This window comes from Cricetulus griseus, chromosome 4, assembly GCF_003668045.3.
Source record: "Cricetulus griseus strain 17A/GY chromosome 4, alternate assembly CriGri-PICRH-1.0, whole genome shotgun sequence".
Lineage (NCBI taxonomy): Eukaryota > Metazoa > Chordata > Mammalia > Rodentia > Cricetidae > Cricetulus > Cricetulus griseus.
The window spans coordinates 132,888,419-132,911,924 of NC_048597.1; the positions used below are offsets into that span (position 1 = coordinate 132,888,419).

The 23,506-nt window shown below is 36.7% G+C and overlaps 1 pseudogene; it reads right to left on the minus strand.

Annotated features, from left to right (window-relative positions):
• Positions 1-1,363: 1,363 nt before the first annotated feature.
• On the minus strand, positions 1,364-15,450 carry LOC100752711 (annotated as a pseudogene).
• Positions 15,451-23,506: the final 8,056 nt, after the last annotated feature.

Here is a 23,506-nt window from a genome sequence, read left to right on the forward strand (position 1 = left end):
TCATGGCTTGGTCTATTTGTGGGACTCCTATCAGTGGGACTAGAACCTATCCCTAATGCTTGGGTGTCAACAAAGCATGGCACATTGAGTTGAGGTAGGACTAAGCTCCTCCTCTCATATTAAGGCTCGGCAAGGCAACCCAGTATGAGGAATAGGGTCCCAAAGGTCAGCCCAAGCACTAGGGACAGATTCTGAACAGAAACAGAGGAGGAATGATTGGGGTGCAGAGGAGTGGTAGAATCAGAGAATGGGAAGAAAGGATGGTGGGAAAACTGCAGTAAGGATGTAAAATAAATGAAAAAATGTCTAATTATGTGTTTTGTGCTTTGAACCATCAAGTATAAAATAGTCATCAACTGGCATTATCCTACCATTTTATGTCTTCAGTATAGTAGTTTATGTGTCTCTTTCTTCACCAGAAACCTTCTATCTGAAACTACAATTGTACCAGTCTTAGCATGCTCTATAGAATCATTGGTGCAGCATTGAAAAGTCTTAGGATGTAGCCAGCAGCATGAATGTCACTGTGAAATATTCAGACATGCAGTTTCTCATATTACTCACCCCTAACCTAATTCATAAAAATAACAAAATTTGGAGTAGCATTTAAATCTTTGAAGATGAATAATTGGAAACACTAAGAATGGGGAAACATTCCTAGAAGATAATAAACATAATCTCTCCCTTACTCAGTAAGCTGTTTCTGTGGGTTTCTCCAGCCTTGTCTTGACCCCTTTGCTTATCACTCCTCCATCTCTACAACTGGATGCCAGGAGTTCAGCTCAGTGTTTAGCTGTGGGTCTCTGCTTCTGTTGCCATCAGCTACTGGGTGAAGGTTCTATGATGGCATGTAAGGTAGCCATTGACCTCATTGTACGGGAAGGGCATTTAAAATAGCCTCTCCTCTATTGCTTAGATTCTTGGTTGGGGTCATCCTAGTATTATTTCATGTAAGAGTGAGAATCCAGGGGGAATACATATCTGCAAACTTGCTTTGCTCTATTTCTGGGGTAATAGACTTGCATAAAGGCTTCAACTTCCTCTGTTAAAAACTTCTTGCTTCTTCCAGCAGAAATAACTAGAGCTATTTTCATATATATGCTCCCTTTGAGGAAATGTCAATGGAACCATCTTTGAGAGGAATGGGAAAAAAGAAAAGATTAAGCCCTTTCTTTAGTTAAGCAGGATAAAAAGAATAAATTACCACAGTGCAAGTTCCTACTGCTATAAGCAGCAATGTTAGGGGGAAAGTTTCTCTGTGCCAAAAAAAAAAACATTTAGAATATAGAACTTGGCCTCTATATGTGCTTGGTTGCTTTAATGCAATTAGATTTGAGACATAGGAGGAAAAATCCTAAAAATGCTATTCATTCAACAGCAACCAACAATGATGGAGAGGGTCTGCTTCCGCCTAGAACAAGAAAGGGAATGTGAAATTTTAATGTTATCATTTCTAAGATCTGAATCAAAGTCAGACTTTGGAATACTGTTTTTATTTGTCACATAATAATAATTATCTCTTTCTTTTATTCTTGAATTTTGTTCATTCATGTTCACTTAGAACATACTATAGTCTATAACTCCTATCCTGTCATAGAATCTGAAAATTCACAAACCTTAAGCAGGTTACTTGTTGTTGGACCTATGATCTTGATAACAACTAAGTGCAATTGGGCAGAACAAATATAAGCAGAAATCATACAACCATTGTTAACTCATCATGAGGCAAGTGTGCTTATTTCCTGAGGTGGGAAAATACAATTATTCAAAATTCTGGCTTCAAAAATTGTGCCATTCACACAGAATGATATCATGAGAACACAGAAGTCTCATAATTTTTTCTTTTATTTTCACATTGCTCCTGTATATAAACATCAACTCAACAACAAAAAAATGAGTTTTTATAAACTGCTTCCTAAACAGTCCAAAATAGTAATAGTAAGGATGGTAGTAACCATAATAAAATGAGCCTATGTTGAAAATTTTCATACTAAGATCTGAGTTTATAGTCTAGGTGTTGGGAGCTATTTCACCTAATAACACTTGACGCTATAAACACATTGTTTTACATTCATAAAAATGAGAGCACAACATTTTGTTGTAACTTTTAACATTTTCAATAGAAAGGAGCTAAGACATTCTTTAGTATGCTAAGACATTCTTTAGTATGTGATTTCAGAAAAGGGAATCCTGATATGTTTTTACTGTTTCTTCCAAGACTTTCCAGAGAAGAACCATGTTATCACCATGGTCTTTCTTTTATGACTCCATGTAGATAATAAAGGGGAATAGTGAGTATCTAGTGATATATGAGTTAGAGTGAAGATGTACAAAATCATAAGCAAAGGAAGAAATAAATAGCAAATATGCAATAATCATGGATCTCAGTTTTATAAATGTTCCCATAGATCTTTGCAGTTGTATACATTATCACCCAGTAATATGACCACCCTCTACATTTTTGTTCTCAAAAAGAGTTGGAGTTTAATCATTTTTATAATTCCTACCAAGATCACTGGAAAGAAGGTAATATTCCTCAGATTTATCCATGGTTCATATCTCAGGAAAACTGATTAAGCTTTGTAGTGACTAGAAATAGTGAAATGGTTAGTATATGCAATTCAAATAATGGTTATTTAATTTGGAATCCTGTGAACATAACTTCCTGTTTATATAGAATATGATTGTTTATGTGTGAAGTTCATCATTATCACTGGAGTTGATTTCTTATTGATGAACTCGCACTGGGAAAAGTTGAGTTCATGAAAATGAGTGCTCCCTATTTTAGTAAAATATATAGAACAAAAATAAAATACAATGTAGAAAATCCGAAGCAGCCAATATTCTAACTCAGGAATCATATATTCTATTTTCTTATATGAATTGTCTCACTGTTGTTCACTTTCTAATACTTGGGACCTATATTTAGGCCTGAACACTGGAAGAGTTAAAATTTAATATCTGTGCTATGTACTGTCCTAGCTATTCTTAATTGTCAGCTTGAATATATCTAGAATCAACTGAAAACCAGGTGGATATGTATATCTGAAGGATTGAATCTAAATCCAGATCTTTTGAGGTGGAAGACCCACCTTAAATCTGGGCCATACCATCTAGTGGCAGCCTATACAAGGGGCATGAAATAGGAAGCTCTTTGTCTTCTTGTCCTCACTTTCACTGTCAAGTTTGTTCCATCACTTGTATTAGAGCAAACTTCTTTCAGATTCTTAAAAATTCTGAACACCAGCTGATTCATTCAGTTTTGTGAATTGAACAATTACAGGATTTGTGAATTTCCCATCAGTAGATAGCCAGTAGCCTAGCTGGACCACAGCCTGTAAGCCACTACAGTATATGTTCTTTCTTTTCAGTTCTGTTTCTATAGAGAAACCTGACTAACAATAATAGAGTACATGACAGCCTTGGCCCATCTTTGGTTCACAAAAGTTGTTGATTTTTGGTGTGGATTTAATCACATTTGGTCTTTACTATGTATATTTAATCCACTTAAGGAATCTACCAGAAAAATGGCAAAAAAAAATGAAGTCACTATTAAATATGTCCGGGCTGTGTATTCCCTGGGTATTACAATTTTATTTAGTAACTTCTAAACAGTTAATTATTCAAGAACTGGAATAAAAATTTATAGTTCAAAACACAAAGTCTGCATAAAAACAAGGAAGTGGTACATAAGTTTGTGAACTAAAAGGAAACCTGCTTGAGAATTCTAACATTTGAGATTCCATATGATACAATCCAATTTAAACTGTATTCATCAAGAAATGATATATTGATAATGGGTTCTTTACTTGCTGATATCTCACACTGAAATATGGAAGTTGTAAACTTATTTCAAGTTCTACAGTTTTGGAGATTGGTATTGATACAGTATCATGTAACAGTGCCAATATCTACAATTTGGGAGATTGTGCAATTTCTGGATATAGGGATAGTGCTCTATAGATGTTCCTCCTCAGAACTGACTAATATCTGGACACATGATTCCTACTGGAAATGTAGTTTAGCAAAACCAAATGAAGCTTCACATCTTCATGAACAAACACTTTCTTAGTCACATGGTTTTATAATATCACAGATCTAACGTTAAATGATTTATCATAGTAAAATGATCATTTCTTGACTTGGCTCTCAGAAAAAAATAGAGATCTGAGTATTTTTCAGCTTTTTTCTAGTTTTGAAATAATCACAAACTACTAAAGGTGTTTGTTGTCCTTTTCTCCACAATGATATACTTACACCTTTTACTCAACTTTATGCTTAATATATCTAAAATTCTAAGTGCTATGTAGAAAGTTTTCTTTTGGACCACCACCAGCTGCAAAATAATGACATGAAGATTTAATATTAGTTATAAATGGCTGGTCTTAGCTAATGCTTGTCCCACTAGCTCTTATAACTTAATTTAACTGTTTCTCTTCATCTATGTTTTGCCTCAGGGCTTTTTACCTTTCTTACATTCTGTATATCCTGCACCATATCTATCTAGTGGCTGGCTGGCTTGGTTGGCCTTGGGTGTCTCACTGTCCTTCTTCCTTGTTCTCTTCTCTCCCATTCTCTCAAGCCCAGATTGGTCCTCCTACTTATTCTGTCTGCCCACCAGCCTCACCTATTCCTTTAATGTTGAACTATTGGCTGTTAAGCTTTTTATTAGACCAATCAGGTGTCTTAGGCAGGCAAGATAAAACAGCAACACATCTTTACATAACTAAATAAATGCAAGATAAACAAATGTAACACACCTTAGCATAATCAATAATATTCTGCAATATAAACAAATGTAACACATTTATATAGTTAAAGTAATATTACACAACAGCGTTATAGTTTGGTTATCTTTTACCTTGACTAAAATGGAAATGAAATAAAATGTTACTGAAAGAATTAATAGAAATTAAAGTAGTGAGTTATGTATAGCAACTTCAAATTAGTAGTAGAAAAACCTAAAGCAGAGTATAAATATACATGTTATCATCTCCTTTTTCCATTATTGGTAGACATTCTTTAGAGTCTTCAATCAATAAGTATCAACATAGCTAATCTTAGGCTCTGTGAATTGCTTCTCCAAGGACTTAAAATAATTTATTATATACCTGCTGCTTGATATCTCGTGTGTGTGTGTGTGTGTGTGTGTGTGTGTGTGTGTGTGTGTGTGTGTGTGTCTCTCTCTCTCTGTGTGTGTGTGTGTGTGTGTGTGTGTGTGTGTGTGTGTGTGTGTGTGTGTGTGTGTGTGTATCTCCTCCCCTATAAGGGACTGGAACAGGAAGCAGCTGATTGATGCTTCATACTTTTTCTGAGAACTGATCTTTAACTCCACTTTAGACTTTAGGACTGAGAAAGACTTTGGAGATGTACTTCTTGACCATGCCTGATCAACAAAGCATCACAACCCAGTAAATATATAGGAATGTAAAAGATGTGCAAGTATTGTTTCATAACCCCAAGAACAAAAATGATAGTTTGCAATGCAACTATACATATTTTAAGACATTATAATGTTTGTAAATTTTTTTTTGGTTTTTCGAGACAGGGTTTCTCTGTGTAGCTTTGGAGTATCCTGGCAGTCACTCTGGAGACCAAGCTGGCCTCGAACTGACAGAGATCTGCCTGCCTCTGCCTCCCGAGTGCTGGGATTAAAGGCATGCACCACCAAAGCCCAGCTGCTAATGTTTGTAAATTTTATGTTGTTTTAACTTGAGGTACCGTAGGTCTATATCAACATTTTCCTTGTGCATACCTATATTCTCTTTTTCATAGATCCCTTACTCATAATTTCAGTAACCTGGTCCTATTGAACAAAGTTCAAACACTTCAAAAGTATAGTAAAAATGAGAAAAGTATTATAAACAGTTTTTGAGGACTAACTAGATTCCAAACACAGAACAATGTATTCCACATATCTTTCTTTTTTTGTGAAATTCATTTCCTGGTGATTATTTGTAGTTATCACATTTTCTTGCAGATAATAAAATAGAACATCTTTATATTATTTAATTTATACTACATTGTTATGTAGAAAAGACTGATGCTTTGTTGCACTGTGTTGTTTTAAAACACACAGGTAATTGATTATACCATCAAAATCTTGCAAATTGTCCCCTTGGGAACCCAAATAACTGTACCATAGCCTTGATACTCTAATAATAAATCAATCGTTCATTTTCATTGTCATCATTTTCTTTTAAATGCTTTTTGGAGATCACAGTGCTGGAGTAGGTGTAATCTGTTACAAAATGATGCAAATAAAAGAAAGAGATTACCAGCAATGGTCACACAAGCATATGCATGATAATTCAGTGAAGATATCTTTTCTGTAACTACTTCATAATATTCATGCAACTATGGATATTCATATGTGATTGTATTAGCCTAAATAGCCTCAACTGAAGATCAAATAACATGAATTAGTGCTATATCAACTGTAAGAAAATGAAAATTTTTCTTTTTCATTTAATTGAAAACTGGACATTTATTTCTTACGTGATATATCAGATCTAGCTTCCTCCCTCTTCACTCCTCCAAGCTCCTCCCCAACTACCTGTTGGTCTAGATCTATCTCCTTTATGTCTGTCATTAGCAAATAAACAGACCTCCAGAGGATAATAATAAAATTACAAATAAAAAGAAACAGAAATTAACACAATGAAATAGGACAAAACAAACATAAGGAAAAGAGCTTTATATATGTAGAGATACTTGGGAATTCTATAAAAGCATTAATCTGGAAGCCATAATAAAGGACTTGCAGGGTAAAAAGAGAAAAGTTTAAATATATATATATATATATATATATATATATTTAAATATTTAAATATATATTATTTAAATATATATGTTAAATAATATAAGAATAAAACATATGAAAGAATTTTAAAAACTAAGAAAAAGCCACCTACTGCTGGGAATGAAGTCTATCCTTAAGATAAGTTGATTCTTCAGTAATGCTCCCTTGGAGAAAACTAAATATTTATATGGAAGTGATTATCAACTGGAGAAAGCTCCTGGGTTAGGGATGGGAGCATGTATCCACTTCTTTTGGGGGGAGTTTTTTATTTTTTAATTATTTTTATTTAAATTTAAAAAAATCTTATTTTACATACCAATCCCAATTACCTCTGTCTCCCATCCTCTCATGCCCTCCAACCCCCATCTGACCCCCATCCACTCCCCCGTGAGGGTGAGGCCTCCCATTGGGGATCATCAAAGTCTGTCACATCAGTTGGGGCAGGACCTAAGCCCTTCCCTATTCTCTAGGCTAAGAGAGTATTCCTCCACAGGGAAGGGCTCCCAAAGCCCATTCATGCACTAGGGATAAACAGGTTCCACTACCAGTGGCTCCATAGACTGCCCAGGGCCCCCCAACTGACACATTCAGGGGGGCCTGGTTCGGTCCTGTGCTGGTTCCCATCTGTCAGACTGGGGTCCAGGAGCTCCCACTTGCTCATGCCAGCTGTTTCTTTGGGTTTCCCCAGCATGGTCTTGACCCCTTTGCTCATCATTCCTCTCTACAACTGGATTCCAGGAGTTCGACTCAGTGCTTAGATGTGAGTTTCTGCTTCTGCTTCCATCAGCTACTAGATGAAGGCTCTAGGGTGGCATTTAAGGTAGTCATCAATCTCATTATAGAGGAAAGGCATTTAAGGCAGCATCTCCACTATTGCTTAGATTCTTAGTTGGGGTCATCCTTGTAGATCCCTGGAGATTTCTCTAATGCCTGATTTCTCATTAAACCCATTATGGTTCCCTTGGACCATATATATTAAGGTATATATCTTCTTGCCCTCCTTGTCCGTTCTTCACCCAACTTAACCTTTCTGGTCCCTCATGTTCTCCTCCCCCTTCCCCTTCTCCCCTTATCTTTTTCCTATGGGGAAGGGGAGAGGAAGGTCAGATAAACCATGTGTCCACCTCTATTACCTCTAAAACTCCATATGATTCTGTAGTAATTATAGTGGGAAATTACCAATACAGAGTCAGGTAGAAATACAAGGGTATTTAATAGGGAAAAGCCTTACTTACAGAGAAACCTAGCCAGCTGACATGGCAGCAGTCTGTCCAACGAGTACAAAAGTGAAACCAAAAGAGAAATACAGTCCCCTGAAAGTCTTACTCTACATCACCCTGTCCATGCCCTCCCAAGCGTGGTCAAGCAAACCTGTAGCCAGCCCCTAAGTAGGCGTGGCTACAGCTTCCCCTACAATTCCCCTTTTAGTCTAAAAGAGGATTAAAACTTAACAGTGTAAATTATCCAAAATTAACAATCATAAAGGTAAAATATAAGAAGATACAACAATCTGCTTATGACACATCCCAACCATCTATTTTAACTAAACCCTAAAGTCATCTGAAAGAGGTGTCCAAGCCTGAACACCTCCTTCCAATCCCAACCATAAACAATAGGAAGGTATCCCTAACTAGGTATATACACTATCCTACATGACAACAATGGGGAAAGGGGGCGTAGCATCCTCCAAGTTACTTCCTGCTGAAATGGGATGACGATAGCCTTGTGGGGTCCTGTAGGATGAAAATGTTAGTATAGTGAAAGCTTTGAATGTATTGTATCCAATCCATGTTAGATGGGATTCCCTTGATTGAAGATCTCACTTGAAATCCTCAACTTGATTGAAGTCATTACACAAACCTCTGGCCGGAGTGTCAGTTGAAATGGAGCAAGTTGGATCCAGTGCAGGTGAGGAGGTGTGGCCCATTTTCTTTCCAGGGTGTCCAGGGATTACAGTCAGGCAGGTCTTCACTGACTGTGTTGGACTCAAGCATAATCAGTTATAAGAGAAATGTTTGCTTGTGATGTACACATACTGGGAAAGGTAACCATGGGAGAATAACGATTATGACAGGGTGAACACCTTGAAAGAAAGATCCAAGAAAAGACAAAGACAGTCCCCAAATTCTTCTTTTATTCTGTATCACATCAATTGGCGTCTTGATATAACACAGAAACACTAAAGTTTAGTTAAATAACGTGCTTGGATTTTAGAGGAGGAAAGCCAAGTCCACCTCTAAATCGGTTTAATTGAATAGGGACTAGAAAAAGAGAAATAGAGTTCTCTGAGAGACAGCTGTGAAGTTTACCATATGGCACATTCCTTTTGTTTGATGGTTATGGCTAATTTCTCTTCTTAAGTATCTATCCATGCAGTGTCCTTTGCCTTCTGGAGATGAGTTTCCCTGTGAAGATAAAGGCAAAACACTTCCCTTTCCTTTGGCAGGTTTCTATTTAGTTTATAAGATATACCTTAGTAGAATACCTGTCATTTCTCCTCGTGGAGTTTTTCCTTTTCAACTCGAATCTTGATCAACTTTGATCAAAGTTTTTCTTCTCCTGTAGAAACCAATGCAAACCCCCTACTCCAATGTAACACGTGTCCTGGTTTCCATACAGAGGTTAGTACATCTTTGAAGTATGCCAAGTGATTTAGTTCAGCAGTTTTCTCCGTAGTCCAGTGTCTTTCCGCAGCTGTTTGTACTTTTTCATTGGCATTTAGAAAGTTTAGTGTTAATAAAGCATTATGCAACCTATGTTTGGGGGGTTTAGTCTTCCAAGCTTTTTTGTTGAGCATCTTCTTAAGTGTTCTATTACATCTCTCAACCACTGCTTGTCCTGTAGGATTGTGTGGTATACCAGTAACATGCTTTATGTTATAATATTTGAAAAATTGTTCCAATTTTGTAGAGACATATGCTGGAGCATTGTCAGTTTTTATTTATGCAGGCATACCCATAACTGCCATCACCTCTAGCAGGTATGTAATAACAGAATCAGCTTTTTCAGAGTTAAGAGCAGTAGCCCATTGGAACCCTGAGAATGTGTCTATAGTGTGATGCACATATTTCAAATTTCCAAACTCTGCAAAGTGAAAGACATCCATCTACCAAACCTCATTTCTCTGAATGCTCTTAGGATTACAACCTGCTGGCAATGGACTTTGGTTATAAAAGGAATAAATAGGACAGTTTCTTACTATCTCCTTGGCTTGTTGCCAAGTAATGGAGAAGTCCTTTTTCACACCTTTGCTATTTACATGATGTTTCTCATGAAATTCTGAGGCTTCTAGCACACTTCCAATTAATAAACGTTCAATCTCATCATTGCCTTGTGATAGTGGGCCTGGCAGACCCATATGGGATCTGATATGTGTAATGTATATAGGATTACTTCTGTTTCTGATTGTTTCCTGTAATTGTAAAAACACAGAAGTTAATTCTGTATTATCAGGAACAAATTCTGCAGTCTCAATATGTAACACGACTCTCTCTGCATATTAAGAATCAGTAACTATATTAAGAGGTTCTGTGAAATCCCTAAGTACCATGAAAAATGCATATAATTTTGCCTTCTGTACAGATGTATATGGACTTTGAACTACTTTACTTACCTCACCTGCTTTATAACCTGCCTTACCTGATTTGTTGGCATCAGTGTAGAAGGTAAGAACTCCAGAAATGGGAGTTTGTCTTACAAAACGTGGAAGAATCCAGACTGTTTTTTTTATGAATTTAACTCTGTCAATTTTGGGATAGTTGTTGCTAATTGTTCCCAAAAAGTCAGTAAGAGCTATTTGCCAATATTTGTTATCCTTCCACAAGGAGGAAATGTCTTCATTAGTTAAACGTACTACAATTTCGGCTGGATCTTTTCCAGTCAGTTGACGAAGTCTTAATTTGCCCTTTAAAATCAAATCAGAAATATTTTCTATATATGTCTTTAACTTTTTATTCTGTTTATGTGGCAGAAATATCCATTTCAATATTGTGTCTTCCCTCTGCATCAGAATCCCAGAAAGGTATTCTCTGGATGGCAAGATAACCAGAATACAGTCTAAATCAAGGTTTATCCGATCTATGTGTGCATTCAATATTCTGTTTTCTACCCAGAAAATTGTAACTCTTTTTCTGCCTCAGCAGATAATATTCTAGGACTGTTTAGGTTGTTATCACCTTTAAGGGCCATTTTTAAGTGCTTTAAATCATGTCCTTCTATACCCATAATCGTCTGTAATTGAGAAATTTTCCCTAATAATTTCTGAAGAGAATTAAGAGTTTGATAATGATCTCTCCTAATTTGTACCTTTTGAGGTCTTATTCTTTGTAAGTCTATCTTGTAACCTAAATAGTTAATAGAATCTCCTCTTTGTATCTTTTCTGGGGTAATCTGTAACCCCCAACAAGACAGAACTTCCTCCACCATTTCAAACATACGTTCCAAAGTTTCCTTATTAGAATCTGATAAAAGAATGTCATCCATGTAATGATAAACAAGAGATTGTGAAAATTTCTTATGAATTATTTCCAAAGGTTGCTGTACAAAGTGCTGACACAAAGCAGGTCTATTTAGCATTCCTTGTGGCAAAACTCTCCACTGGTATCTCCTAACTGGCTGTGTATTATTAAGAGTTGGTACAGTAAATGCAAATTTTTCTCTATCATTTTCCTGTAATGGTATTGTGCAAAAACAGTCTTTTAGATCAATGACTATGATCAGCCATCCTTTAGGTATTAAGGAAGGTAATGGCATTCCAGGTTGCAGAGAGCCCATTGGTTGAATTACCTTATTTATGGCTCTCAGGTCTGTCCGCATTCTTCATTTTCCTGACTTCTTTTTGATAACAAATACAGGAGAATTCCAAGGACTTGTAGATCCTTCTATATGTACAGCATCTAGCTGTTCCTGTACTAACTTTGCTAAAACCTCTAGCTTCTCAGAGGTCATAGGCCATTGTCCTACCCAAACTGGTTCATCTGTAAGCCACTTCAATGGCAGGACTTTTGGTTCCTCTGAAGGTCCATCATTTTTACCTGGTTTCTGTACAGCATGGATGGTTGGTAACCGTTTTCCGAAGCGTCTTACAAGATCTTTTATATCTAAAGATTGTAAATAATTTGTATCTGACATTGGAGGAATATTAATCTGAGTGTTCCATTGCAGTAAGAGATCACGACCCCAGAGATTTATAGCTATATCTGCCACATATGGTTTCAGTATCCCTTTCTGTCCTTCCGATCCAAAGCAGACCACCAAGTTAACACTCTGTGGAACTCTAGATAGAGTTCCAATTCCTAAAAATTGTGCATTTGCCTCTCTAAGAGGCCATTTCTGAGACCAAGATTTTTGAGTAATAATAGTTACATCCGTCCCAGTGTCTACTAAGCCAGAAATAACTTTATTATTAATTTTCACTTTCAGTTGAGGCCTTTTATTATTAATAGAAGCTTGCCAAAATATGCGTTTCTCATTTTGTCCATTCACACTTGATTCTTCATCACTATTCAAACTACCATCTAGAGAAGTATCAATTTTCAAAATAAGCAAAGAACTATCTATTTGTCCTGTGAGAGATTGTCTCCCACTGCTACTCGGAATGACCCCACCTTTCTCAATGTGGAGGCCTTCTTAAGGTCCCCCTTGGGGTTTCCCTACCTTAATGGGTTTCCTTGTATGTTCCTGGTCGATCTACATTCATTGGTCCAGTGTCTGCCCTTACCACATCTTCTTCACAATCCAGAAGGCAGTGGCCTTCTGTATGAGGCATTGTTAGAATTCATTTGTCTACAATTTCTCTTAGTATGTCCCATTTTACCACAGTTGTAACATCTAGGTTCCTGGCGCCTTTGTGGTCTTCAGGGGAAGGCTCTTCCTACCCAAGGTTCTGGTTCATAGTAGTACTAACCTCTAGCCTCTTGGTACCTATGTTGACCTCTGTAAGGTGCTTCTCCTTACGAAGCCCTTACATCCTCACCTCTAGAACTATTAATTTTCTGTTGCTATTTTAAACCTTTGGAGATAGCTTCTCTTACCCAAGCTCCAGTATCTTGCACATTATAGTCAATGTTGGCTGCATACAAAATCCATTCTCCTAGCGGAGCTGATCTGATCTTTAAAGGCAAAAGTATTCTTTTGCATACTGGGTTTGTATTTTCATAAGCTATTGTATATATAATTGATTGTCTTGTTTCTGGATCTGTTATCTGTAATTCTACTGCCCTAGTTAACCTTTGTAAGAAGTACTGTAACTGTTCTGTGGGTCCCTGTTCTATTCTGGTATAAGCTTTTAGGCTTTCTCTTGGCTCACGAACCTTATCCCAGGCATTTAATGCTGCTTTAAGCATAGAGACAGTATATCGTCACCATATTCAGCCTGAACCTGTGGGTCAGCATAAATACCCTGACCAAGAAGCTTTTCTAGAGGGTCTTCAAAAACTTCCTTCATGCCCTGATGCTCAAGGAGCTTTGCCTCTTCCCTTACTAATGCCTTCCACTGTATTTGGCATGAATTCTCAAGTACAGCTGCTACCAATTGTTCCCAATCTGTGGGTGTCACCCTGTTAAAGGTTGCCCATGAATGTAATAGCTGTTTTACGTATGGGCCATGGAGACCATATGAGACAACTGATTCTTTAATATTCTTTAGATCCTTCAGCTGTATAGGTTGCCATTCATAAGCCATCTGTCCATGAGGGTGTTTCTTAGAAGCTGGCTTTTCTACCATGGTAGCTGGGTACACTAATAGTGTACGAGTAACAACCTTAGAAGAATAGTCATGATACCTGGGTGGAGTAGGTGCCTGGGATTGGAGTGATTCTGCTTCTGAGGCATCCAATGATCTTTAAGCCTAAAATGATATCCTTTGAAAAGTTTCAACCTCCTTTATCATAAAAGATTCCAAGCATGTTAGTGAATCTGTAAATTGCTCTAACTGTTCATCTACATGTTTTTCTAGGTCTTTAATACGATCATCCTTAGGCAGCATCTGGGGCTTACTGCAGTAAATATCAGTGAATCCACTGCATTCTTTCGTGGAGAATGTGACACAGCTGAGCCAAGGTACACACCAACCCGGGTTCCAACCCGGGTTCCATCAGATAAGCAAACTACTAACATGTGAGAACCACAGGTGGAGAAGGCTTTATATTTACCACTTCAGGAGGGGATTTTCAGAGTTGAGAAAACAATTTTACAGTATGAGAAAATAATCCCTAGAAGAGGAAAAATACCAAGTATGACACCAATGAAATATATTACTGTGTTACTGCTAAGTATATCATTACAAGCAAGATTAAGGAGTTGAGAAGGGTGACAGAAGTAATTCTCGATTTCCACATCCTTGAAGCAAGTAACTTGTAAGGCAATCAAATTATGCACCTGTGAGTTAAAAATACTGACTGAAAAAGACAACAAAACTAAAATAACACAAACACAAGGGTTCATAATGACTGTGTAGTGAAAGGGATGACAGATGGCCACAAATAGGTCATAAGCCATCACAGTTAGAATCATGTGATCCATACAGAATAATAACAGGAAGAGACATTTGTGTCAAGCAGCCTATGTAGGAAATGACTCTCCTGTGCATATTGATGCCCATAATCATCTTTGGGACAGTGGTAGAGATAAGAAAGATATCTATAAAAGACAAGCTGTACAGAAAAAAGTACATGGGTGTATGGAGATGTGAGTCAAAGATGATGGCCATGATGATGAGCAGGTTCCCAAGCACTGTGACTAGGTATATGGCTAAGAACAATCCAAAGAGGAGAAGCTGGAGTTCTGGATCCTCTGTGAGTGCCATGATATGGAATTCCAAGACACTTGTTAGATTCTTTACTTCTTTATTAATGACAACCCTTTTGGAAAAGAAAATTCATTCAAACAATGAGACAAATAGAAGAGCACCCACAACACTATATATTTCTCATGCAGCTATTCACAAATAAAGGCCTGCCACTTGAAGTTCATATAACTTATTAACAGTTCCCAGATTCAACAAATACAATGTGTTTATAATTCTTTCCTAAATATTTTCTATGACAACTACATCATCATATGTCTGCCCATATTCAAGGTATTTAGCTAAATATTCTTAGGAGAAGGGGAGTACTAGAAATAATAACCTTGTGGTGATTGTCAAGTAGTAACCAGTCTTAAGAGAAAACAAAGAACAACAACATTCCTTTTAAGCAAATATTATAACAAAAGAAATTTAACAAGTAAAAAACACATATGCATTTTTTAAAGAATATTATACAATTGGTTTTGGTTTGAGAATTTGTACACATGCTATAAGAATATAAACTGTTTTATATGAACATTAAATTAAAGCTGATATGTATTATTTATAGGGACAGCATTTTCTTTATCAATTCTTTTGTTTTCTGATTTTCTACTTTCAAAGATGTAGTTTTTCACACAAATAGTATTTCTATTTTGAAATAATTGAAATAATAATTGAATATTGAGATCTTTGATCCATTTGGATTTAAGTTTTGTGCATGGTGATAGTTGTGGAATAATCTCCTTTTTCATTTTGACAAAGCCCAGATTTACTGACATGACTTGGTAAAGGCATAATGTCACCTGCTACCACTGGCCACAAATGGTGGCCAGTAGATTGAGAAAGAAGCAACTTACTCCATTGCACAGATTTTCTCTCTATCTGTATAATTCAGGACTAAACAGATAAGGCTTGTCTTCATCTTTCAGTTAACTTGTAGAAACAGAAACAGCCTCACAGACATACACTAGTGTTTAGTAATAATATTATTTTATTAGAATTAAAATTACCTGGGAAATAACTTCAATTTTAATATATTTGTTTTATATTCCATAGTGGCACAAGTATATGCTCAGCTATTTTCCTTATCACTCTCTTATATAGAGCTGACTAGGTAAGTAACAAAAATTCTAAAACCTCATTTATTACATCCAAACTTTTTTTCTAATTAAAACGTTTTAACATCAAATTTTCTGATTAGTTGTACACAATTATTTAAATTCCAGGACAAGAAATATGTTCATGTGCATCATATTTTGCTATGAATATGCTGTGAAATGCAAAAGAGAAAAACAAATGATATAATGTAAATACACTTGTGAATAATGCTCTCTCACTTGTAAATTGGGGAAAATACCTACCTTCGATGCCTTTTTATGAAAGCAGACTAAAATTTTTAATAGGTAGTCAGAGTTTCTCAGTTTCACTTATCAATATACATACAGAGAAAGTTAGAGAAATATACATACATATGTGTGAATAAAATACATAAGATCACAAGTGATTACATGAAAATAGCAGTGAAGATGTTCATTTCTTTCTAACAAAGTTGAGAAACATTTCCTTAGAATATCTCCTGGGCTTCAGAAAATGCTTAATGAGTATGAGCTCATTATAGTCAATCATACAACTACATATAGTAAAACATACATGCACACTTGATAATACTTACATCATAACTAATATTTAACAAAAAATTTAAAAATCACCCATGGAGTTTTGAATTCTTTGCATATTCATAATATTTCTTTTTCCTGTACATATCTGGCTAAAGGAAATTAATTCATTAATGTGATTGGTAGAATTTTCCCACTAATGTATCCATGTTTATATTGATATACCCATCCATCAAAAGCATTTATACAAAGGTACCTAATTCTCACATAAGCATAATAGATCTCTATCCCTGTAATCTTCTGAATTTATCAGTTTATTTTATCAAGAAGTTGTAATCTCCCTGTGGAGAGCACATATTTGTTAAAATTATTTTTCTAGCCCATGAAATTAACTTAGAGGGGGGCCTCATTAAATGTAAGCTTATTACTATCAAAATAACTTCAAAACTTTTATGAATTTCCTCAGTTTACAAACAAAATATTTATTTGTGATTTTTTAATTGGAAAAACTTTTTTTCTTTTTATTATTATTATTAATTCAAGTTAGGGAACAGGCTTGTTTCACATGTAAGTCCCCTTTCCCTCTCCCTCCCCTCACCCCCATTCCTTCACCCCCACCTCCAACCTACCCCCCACCCCATCCACCCACCACTCCCCAAGCAGGATAGGGCCCCCAACAGAGGCTCCACCAAGTCCACCAAATCTTCCTGTGCTGGGCCTAGGGCCTTCCCCGTGTGTTCAGAGACAGAGCACATCCCTTCAAGTGGGATGGGCTCTCAAAGTCCCCACACACACACCAGGGCAAAATGCCAGTCCACCTCTGGAGGCTCCCAGGAGTGCAGGGGCCTCCCCATTGGCATTGGAAAAACTTTTTATCACAATATATTCTGATTATGCTTTTACCCTCCTCCAACTCTTCCCATATCCTCCCCATGCCCCACCACCAAACTCTGCAGTCTTTGTTTCTATGTGTGTGTAGAAATAAAAAGGCAAACAAAAATCCCAAACAAAGAAAAACAGCACAACACACACACACACACACACACACACACACACACACACACACTCACAAATCACCAAGTCAAAACCATAGTATATAAAAAATCTTATTAGATAAAAAATTCCCAAATAAAGCAACCTAAGTCAGAAAGTCTTAAAACGTACCATTGAGGGTTTTTGTGTATGCGTGTGTGTTAGCCATGCTGGGCATGGGCTCTAAACTTAAAGAACAGAACATGGGCTTGGTTTTGGTGGCACATGCCTTTAATCCTAGAACTCGGGAGGCAGAGGCAGGTAGATCTCTGTGAGTTCGAGGCCAGCCTGGTCTACAGAGCGAGTACCAGGATTGGGTCCAAAGCTACACTGAGAAACCCTGTCTTGAAAAACCAAAACAAAACCAAACAAGAATAGAACATGGATTTCACAGACACTAAGAACAAATATTAAAAAATAGGACCTCATGAAACTGAAAAGGACACCATAATTCAGGCAAAGCAACAGATGACAGAATGAGAAAAGATCTTTAGCAATTATACACCTAATTCAGGGTTAATATGTAAAATATGTAAAGAACAAAAAATATGAACATAAAGAGAACAAGTCAATTAAAAATGAGATCTAGAACTAAGTAGTGAATTCTCACAATATAAGCATAAATGGCTGTGAAATGATTTTTAAAAATGTTCAACATCCTTAGCCATTGTGGAAATGCAATTAAAACTGTTCTGAGATTTAAACTTAACACATCAGAATGGCCAAGATGGATAAAACAGATGACATATCATGTTGGTGGGAATGCAGGGAAAGTGGAACACTTATGCATTGCTGGTGGGAACACAAATTTGCACAGTCACACTTCTTTAGTGTTTCCTAAGAAACTTGAGAATAGATCAATCTTAAGATCCAGTTATACTTCTCTTAGGCGTATACTCAGAAGAGAACTTTAAATATATTGACTTCGTAAAGTTCTCTGGTTGTGGTGAATAATCTACTTTTTAATGTCATTCTTAATCAGTTCTGTTAGTTCTTCTCTAAAAAAAGATTACCCATATCCCCCAACATCATATTTACTAAGATTTCAGGTCAATATTATACTACTAGTATGTTCAGATTCATGAGTCACAAATAAATTTCAACATGCCTAGATAATAAATAATACTGACATTTTTCCTGTAGAAGAAATAGTGCCACAGAATGGAGTTCAGAAAATAAATGTGTTTGATATATGTCAAATTCTCAGAGAATAAATGAAAACTAACCAATAATACTAAATAATTCAGTATCTTTAAAATAAGCAGATAAAACCATAAAGAACATTACAAATTTTCTCTCATTTCCCTGTACTATTTGTATTGATCAATGATAAAAGAAGGAAAATGCAATCTATGTAATGTCTGTAGAAGCTAAGGGAAGTCTTGCATTTGAAATCATTGAGAAGAATGTCTTCATTGGCATGGATGACATGGCAGCTATTGTTGCTTGACAAAGTTCCAGCATTTTGACATTGCACAATCCTCCAGCATCTTTTTGCTTTCATTTTTAATGATTCTCACTATGTTTTATGGGAGTCCCATTGTGCCTTTTCCCTAGGGAAATTTTGTGTGGGCTTTAAAGGATAAAAATATGTAAAATGATAGCCTCTTTAAACAAAATATTTCTTTGGAAAATTCCCCATCACCATGAAACCATATAGCACAATGATTCTGCACATGAGAATGGCCATGGTGCACACCATGATTACACACACACACACACACACACACACACACACACAAATGGAAAGTTAGAGATTTACTAACTGACAACAAGGATGAAAAGCATACAGTCCAGATCCAGAGCCTGAGGCAACTAAGGGCAAGAGTTCAGTTAGAACGTTCAGAGGGATTAGAATGGTACAGTATGATAGCGAAAGAGTGAGACACCAGGACTCTCCCTTTTGGGAGCATATACGGGTAACAGGCCCATATATAAGACTAAGGCACAAAGGAACAAAATTAGGGAACAGCTCAGCACAAGCGATGGATCATGCCCCTTGAGAAATGAATATTGCTCTTAAATGTAGTGGAGTGTCGATCCCGAGAACAAGTCCTTTTCCCAAGGTCAGGCATTTTCATAAGGGCCTCCATTCCCTTAGGGCGCTTGATTCAATTATAAACTTCAAAAATAATCTAAAAATCTGTACATTTAAATATAATTTTCATTATTTTTAAGTAAAAAATTTTTAACTCAAATTAAAAACAAGCTTGTTTTACATGTCAATCCCAGTTCCCTCTCCCTCCCCTCCTACCCTGCCATACTTCTAACCCCCATCCCATCCCCTTTCTGCTCTCCAGGGAGGGTGAGGCCTTCCATAGGGGATATTCAAAGTCTATCATATCTTTTTGGAGCAGGACCTAGGCCTTCCCCAGTGTGACTAGGCTGAGGGAGTATCCCTCTATGTGAAATGGGCTCCCAAAGTCCATTCCTATCCTAGGGATAAGTACTGATCTACTAAAAGAGGCCCCATAGTTGGCCCAGGGCCCCTAACTGACACCGGCATTCAGGGGGTCTAGAACAGTCCTATGCTGGTTTCCCAACAATCAGTCTGGGGTCCATGAGCTCCTCCTTGTTCAGGTCACCTGCTTCTGTGAGTTTCTCCACCATTATATTTTTAAAGGCAGTATTCAAAGTAAATCAATTTTAGCATGACATTTTCATATATCCTTTGCTCTTATCTGTTCTTCTCTGCTAATACACTTCATTCCCTCCTGTCAAACCTTGCTGGAGCCCAAATTGTTCTATTTTCTATTGTCACATGTTAATATTTACCTCCAGTTCTCCCCTTGCTTTCTAAGAGTGCTTGCTCTCCTCTTGGGGTCTTCTTTCTTTTTTCTTTGAGACTCCATAAAAATAAATATATACAATGAAATATGATATATATTTATATTATATCAACTTCAAACTGATTGGAAAACTTCTTCACTGCTAATTAGCTTTAATAATAATAGTGAGGAAAAAATCCAGTCAGTTTGAAATTGATTTCCCTATATTATGCAGTGAAGCATGTGGTTTCTTCAGAAATAGGTGCTTATCATGGTCCTCTTTTAGTTTCAACACATCCACATGTACACACACACACACACACACACACACACAGAGAGAGAGAGAGAGAGAGAGAGAGAGAGAGAGAGAGAGAGAGAGAGAGTTCAATCTTCAGTCTGTATGTGAGGGAAAAAGGCAGTATTTGTGTTTCTGAGTTTTTGAATTATTTTCCAGTGCATAAGGTTTCAGATCCACTCATTTTCCTACAAATGCTATGTTTTAGTAGTAGAAGTAAAATTGTGTATACATTCCATATTTTCTTTACCTTGTCCTCTGTTGATAGACTGTTAGAGTGGTTCTATTTCTATCTATTGCAACAAACATGGATATGAAACTATCTCTTAGATAGAATTCAGAGTATTTTGAGTGTTTAAGAAATATTGGTTCAAACCAAATCCAAACCAAGTCAATCAAAAGAAATAACAAAAATTAGAATAGGAATCAGCAAAACTAAATAAAGAAAATTATAAAAGTAAACAAATCTAAGGGCTGGTTCTTTGAGAATATAATAAAATATTGACATGCCTTTGATCCATCTAACCAAAAGAAAAAGATGACTCAAATGAACAGAATCAGAAACACAGAGTGAAACATTTTAACAGATAACAAAGAAATGCAAAATATTCTAAGAGACCTTTTTGTTTTTTAAATCCCTGTACTTCAATAAGCTGGAAAACCTAAAAGAAATGGATCAATTTCTAGCTTTGGCCAAACAACCAAAATGAAACCAAGAACAACTCAACAACCCCAAGAAATCCATAGCAAATGAGGGCATTGAGGGATAGAGGGGAAGAACAATGAAAGAGAAATCTTGATAGAGGGAGAAATTATGGAATTAGAGAGAAACTTAGTGCTACAGAAACTCCCAGGAATCTACAAGGATGATCCCTGCTAAGACTAATAGCAATAGTGGAGAGACTGTTTGAATGGGCTTTTCCATTTAATCGGATTAGTGAATACTCAAATTGTCATCATAAAATTTACATCCAGTAACTGGTGGAAACAGATACAGTGATCCACAGCCAAGCACTGGGTTGAGGTCCTGGAGTTCAGTTGAAGAGAGGGAGGAATGGTCATATGAACAAGGGGAGTCAGGAGCATGATGGGAAAACCACAGAGACAGCTGACCCAAGCTAGAGGGAGCTCATGGACTGATAGCTAAGGAACCTGCATGGGACCACACTAGAGCCTCTGAATGTGGGTGACAGCTATGAGACTTGATCTATTGGGAAAGGGCTAGCAGGGGCACCAGGACCTATCCTAGGGAACTGGCTTTTTGGAGCCTATTCCTTATGGTGGGTTACCTTGCTCAGCCTTGACACAGTGTGGAGGGGCTTGGTCCTGCCTCAACTTGATATGCCAGACTTTGTTGACTCCTAAGGCCTTACTCTTTCTGAGGCTTGATGGGGGATGGGAAGGGTGGAAGGTTGGGGGCAGGAGAATGGGGAACTGGGGTTGGTATGTAAAATGAAGAATATTTTTAAATAAAACAGAAAGTTATTCAAAATTGTCCATGTAAAAAAAATCCAGAAACATATGGATTCACAGCCGAATCCTACCAGACATTCAAATAATATCTACAACCAGTCCTTCTTAAACTATTCAAGAAAACAAAATAAAATTTTGCTGGTGGCCATGTCTGCGGAGCAGCAGGTAGCAGTTAAGGTTCACAAAGCTGGCCCACCAGGAAACAAAACCTTGATGGGTGAATCTTGGGTAGGCAAGGCCCCCAGAGAGCCTCAGCGCCAGAATGTTTCTTGTTGCTGCTGTGTCTTTTCATGTTTGCCACTGCCATTTTTCTCTGGTGTCTGGAATGGTGTGAATGGGCGTGGGGAGATCCCACGATCATCTCTTGGGAATAGCACATTCTACTGGGCATTTTCACCTGTAAATTGTTATGAAGATGATTTTTCCCTAAGCTGTACTGTTTAATTGAAACAATGATTTTATACAATAGTGTCAGTTTAACTAGAATTCTGATGGTTAAGGTTTTTTAATAAATATAACAAGGGTTTATGATAGAGGTTAGTTTAGTGGAAAATTAATATAGTTAAAGATAGGATAAAATGTTGCCTTTGCCTCTGATAAAGCAGAGGCTGCAGAGCATAGAAAATAAAACAAATGTCACACAACTTGTTTCTCTTGATGAGCCATATAGACTGTGGCTTAGGTTAATGATTAAGAAAAACAACTGAGTCCCAGAAGCCCAGATAACTGAAATTCTTTTAATCTTAATGTTGGGAGATTACAGGTTCAGAGTGCATCATAGCTGAAACAAAGCTCTGGAAATGACTTAAGGTTAGACTAAGACGTTTTTTTTTTCAAATAACTTAGAGGTGAAAAACTCAAGAAGACAATCTAAAGTTTTAGTTTTAGCTGAGTGAGAGACCCATGAGGTCAGGGAACAAGAACAAAACAGCTCAATTATTATTGGCTGATATGTCTTTCTTGTTAGGATTGGTTGGTGATAAAAGATGATGATTAATTCCCTGTACTCATTCCTGCCCTCAACTTCTTGATATATATTGTTGACAAGTCGGTATGTACTCTGAAGACCTGAAGTTTAGCTGATATATATATATATATATATATATATATATATATATATATATATATGCATGCTTAGGTATGTGATTCTTTTATGATTCCTTATAATGTTACCTTTCAAGATAAGTAATAAAGTGATTGATTCTTTCTTTGTAATTGCAATATGCAGTCTGCCAGTAAAGGATCTGGTAGAGAAAAATACCCTGTTTGGTCATACTATTTTAATCTAACAAGTTATTTAGCTGTAAAAGTATGTGGGCTCTTGGGATGACTGTTTAATCATGTACGGTATATGGGAGACATGTTTTCTACCTGTATTCATTACTTGAAATGAATCATTTCAAATCATAAATCTGAAAAATAGAATGTAACCACATTGTAATTTTTATATTGCATGAAAAATATGTTGTGATATATAAGCTGTAAAGGAAAACTAAAGATATAATGGAGACATAAGATGATAGAAAGATCCTAGATGTGTATGTATGCATGTTCTCTCTGTCACAGTCCCTACAGAGTTAAGTTTAGTCACCCCTACTTAACAATCTTGGAGTTAAGTTTCACTCCTTCAAATAAAAAAGTCCACATCTGTAGACTCTGCAGGGTCCCCCTCAAGCTCTATGCTGCTAGAGGCTGGTCCTCATAGCAGATTTCTGCTGCTGTGTTTGTTTTTTC